The 4,241-nt window shown below is 36.3% G+C and overlaps 1 long non-coding RNA gene across 1 annotated transcript; it reads right to left on the bottom strand.

Moving 5' to 3' along the window:
• Positions 1 to 400: 400 nt before the first annotated feature.
• On the bottom strand, positions 401 to 915 carry LOC127108388 (uncharacterized). Its single transcript, XR_007796034.1, has 3 exons — positions 713 to 915; positions 543 to 636; positions 401 to 459 (listed from the first exon to the last, which is right to left on the bottom strand). It is a non-coding gene; the product is annotated as an uncharacterized LOC127108388 (long non-coding RNA).
• Between the last annotated feature and the right edge of the window lie 3,326 nt (positions 916 to 4,241).

Genomic DNA, 4,241 nt, shown 5'->3' with positions numbered 1-4,241 from the left:
ATTTAGAACATATATACCTCGGCATCTGGGAAAATTAGATCTGACGGCCATCCAACAAAGGATCCGACTGCATCTCGCATCAACGTTGTCTCTGAAACAACGTCAGGTAATGGTAGAAGCGCGTCCTTATCTAATACAAGGTCAACCGAAACTTTCATATATCCCACCGGGAGGGGATTATGGTGAAGTAATTCACCCGAAGTGTTGTGCACTTTTCCCTTGCCAACTATGCGATAAGTTGGTGACGATAGATACAACTGACAAGGTGTAATGCCCTAAACCAATAATAAATGTTATTGTTAACGTGTATATGTGTCAAGTAAAAAAGTGCTATATACTTACACATTCGTCATAAACATTTTGAACCGCTTCAACGACAGCCCCATCCTTCCCAACCCGAGCAGCCTTCCACAATACGTGCTCCGGAAGAGATGTTGCGTCACTTTTCTCCTCGGCTAGCTACACATTGAATCAGATTATAAGATCATCAATTATAACATATTGTGACAATGTATAAGCTCATAGCATTTGAATATACTCACAATTCTTTGTTGTAACCGTGCATATCCCGTACGCCCTTTTTTGTACGGATACGCGGGTTTTGATGCCCTTTTCCGATTTTTTGTCGCTTACTTCCTGGATAAAAAAGTTTAAGGCATATCAGAACCAAGTAACTTAACAATTGTATAATACCATAATTAATAGACATTACATGGAATTTTTCGTTTCTTCGTTTGGCGACAAAGTTATCCCATTCTTCGGATGAAATAATCTCCGCATACTTCATTGGCCGTTCTGCTTCAACAAATTTTCCTTCCTCATCCTTGAGAAATTTGTTGGACAAAAAGGATCGAAATCCTCGGAGTCTTTTTCCGGCCAATTGAATACAATATTTTTGCCGGCTTTCATCGATGTGAAAGGATCTCTAAAAAACATACACATGGAGTGTGTTATTATAAGTAATATTATAACAATATATGGTCAACAAATAGTCAACAAAAAAAACATATAACAATATATGGTAAGTACCTGTATCTCGGACCATATTTTTTCTTTGCCAACCTTCAATTCCGGACTTCTCCAATTATCACATGTAATCGGAATATGTTATCGAACAAGGAAACCAATGTAACTTGCCAACATTGAACCGTTAGGCTCAATTAGTTGGTCTTCAACACTCCAATGTACTTCGAATTTTTCACCCTTGTCTCTTGCACGAATGATTGACTTCATAACAGTCAATCCTCGTTTGATTTCATTTTCAACATTGTTACGTGATCCACTCGCGTCATGGGTATCGTCTTGGTTACTAGCCATTTTATCTGTAATATAGAAATGATTCAATAAGACCCAAGTAAGACAATGACCATATTCGTGAACCTACACAAAAAACATATTCATATACCTTCCATTTCTCTCATGTTACAACAATCTAAACTCTCTCTTTTTTTCATCATTATTGAATACAAACTCAAACACACCTACTGCATACAAAAGACCAATGCAAACTTATGGTGTTTGGAACATGAACAAACTTGCATCCATAATCATCAAACTTCCAAGCACAAGCTCAAACACACTCCAAATGACATCAGTTTTCAATCAGAAATAAAAAACCTTACATAACCATACAACATACAACATTCAGTGATCAAAACCATACACACAAAAATAACAAAAAATGATTTTCAACAAGGTGCTCATGAACACCATATAGTGCTCGTTTGCCCTAAACAACATTAATCAACATAATGCACAAAATGTAAAACTCAGTTTAGAAAATGCCCTAATCAAACACCTGAAAATACAAACTATGGAGAGAAATACCTTCAAGGTGACGGTAACGATGGAGAAGAAAGTGAACAGCGACGGTGGACGGAGATAACTCAATGAACGTGAACGCAGCAGCAGAAAAAGGCGACGGCGACGACGACGGTGAGGGAGGGAGAACGAACGAAGGACGAGAGTAATCGCAGTAGAGAGTAATCGCAGTAGAGAGAAAACCCAGTTACGTAAACGAAATAGCATATAGAGAGGGAAAATAAAGAGACATGCAGTATATGTTATAATTTTAATGTTTACTAAAGGGGACCTTAGAGGGCGCTTGTGTAAAAAAATCGCCCTCTAAAGGGGGCCTAAGAGGGGGCTTCTAAAAGCGCTCTCCAAGGCTTTCCAAAAGCGCCTTATAAACTGGAAATGTACATGGACTTAGAGAGCGCTTTTTTAAAAGCGCCCTCTAAGGGTACCCTTAGAGGGCGCTTTCATAAACGCGCCCTCTATTGGTGTCCCTCCATTTCCTCATTATTTTTTCGCTTCACTTAAGAGGGCGCTTTGTTACAAAAGCGCCCTCTAAAGTGCGCTGTCTATTCCAGTTGTTCGCTCCTTATTTTTTCTCTTCACTTTAGAGTGCGCTTTTTTAATAAAGCGCCCTCTAAGGTGCGCTGTCTATTCCAGTTTTTGGCGTAGTGATATCTTTATCAGAATCCTTATAACTACGAATTTTATCAACCACTATGCAAGAAATGTTAGAATCACATGTAGGAATAGGTCTGAAATTGTCTAACTCTTGCCATAACCTTTTCAATTTGGTATAATATGAAGAAATTGAAGAATCACCTTGCTCGAGAGTGCATATTTCTTCTTGGATATCTGAGATTCTGAACACATCACCATGATAGAACTGATCCTTGAGCTCTTTCGAAATGTTGGATGTGATTTCCATCCACAAGATGCTCTGTGAAATCTCAGAATCAACAGAGTTATTTAACTATGACATAATCATGGTGTTGCAATGATCCATGCGATAGAGTCACGATCTTCGTCTGGTAATCTTGGTAGTGAATCGTTGATGAAATGTAACTTGTTCTTGGATCGGAGCACCATAGTCATGGACCTTGACCAAGAATGATAATTTCTTGCATTCAGAAGAGGAGTAACTAACACTCGTCCAAGATTTTCATTTGGGTGCATGAAATAGGGATTGAGAGTATCATTTTGATATCCCTTGTTTAGATTTGAAATAGTAGTATGTACGTTATCTGAGCTTGAAGGGCCTCTAACCGATATTGTTGAAGTAGAAAAGAAGAAGAAATAAGATTAGATGAATTCACATGAAAAGAACGAGGAAGAAAAATGAGTTCAATTGAAATTGATGAGATTTGTGTAAGCAGCGAAAATGATGGAGAAAGATTCAAATGTTGATGATACCATTTGAAAGGAGAAACCTAGACTCAATTGAAGAAGATGAAACAAGCTTCATGGCATTGATCATAAGAAACTATTACACAAATCTACTAAGAAAGAATAATGAACTACTATTTATATTAGTTACAATTAGTTAGAGTAGCATAACTAACTCCTAATTATCTAACTAAAAATAGTTAGGTTAGTTACAATAAGTTCCCTTGGATAATTTCAACTATAATGTTGATAACTTGTCGGACAAGTCATCTCATTATTCTTCACTATCTCTTTATGTTCAACACAACTTGCAAAAAATAACGTTATATTTAGAATTTTAAAATCACATGGCATTAAACATATTGACGTGCAATTTAACCGATTAAATATGTTACAACTATTCATATTATCACGATCCAAGTTGGACCAAGAATAAAATATAAGACTAATAAAAGCATATAACTAATAAGATAAAATGTTCATATATTTCTATTTGATTTTAGTTTATTGGTATTGCATGATCATACATTCATATGACTATTTTAACAAGTTTCAAGAAGGAAATATGTAGTTTTGACAGATGGAGGTAAAGTGAAGACAATACATGTAATGGGTTAGACTGAGTAATGGTTTGATTAACACATTGAGAATTTGTTAAAGATGCTTGCTGGAGTAAAGCTAAGAGAGCTTTATGTCGATTAGGAGTAAAACTGAATGAATTTGTTGATTGGTCCTGATTCGAATCTTCAGGTGGATCTGATTGATCATCAATTTCTTGATGATTATCATAGGGTGAATTGTTGACATTATTGATGTGACTTTGGTGTGGCTGTTAATGAGGAGGGTATCCATGTTTTTTGAAACAAGTATCAATGGGGTGATTTGTCATTCCAAAATGAGTGAAAACCCTTGACCCTCTACCTCTACCATTGAAGGATCTACCTTCTATATTGTTCTTGCCACAAAAAAGAGTATTTCATCTTCTTTGATATTGATTATTGGGAAAAGCTAGCAATTTGGATTCATTGATAGGTGCAATGAGATGTCTTTCTTGTTAAACA

The sequence above is a fragment of the Lathyrus oleraceus genome, chromosome 7 (genome assembly GCF_024323335.1).
Source record: "Lathyrus oleraceus cultivar Zhongwan6 chromosome 7, CAAS_Psat_ZW6_1.0, whole genome shotgun sequence".
Lineage (NCBI taxonomy): Eukaryota > Viridiplantae > Streptophyta > Magnoliopsida > Fabales > Fabaceae > Lathyrus > Lathyrus oleraceus.
Note: the sequence above shows the minus strand (reverse complement) of the source record. Positions and strands in the feature narration are given on the sequence as shown.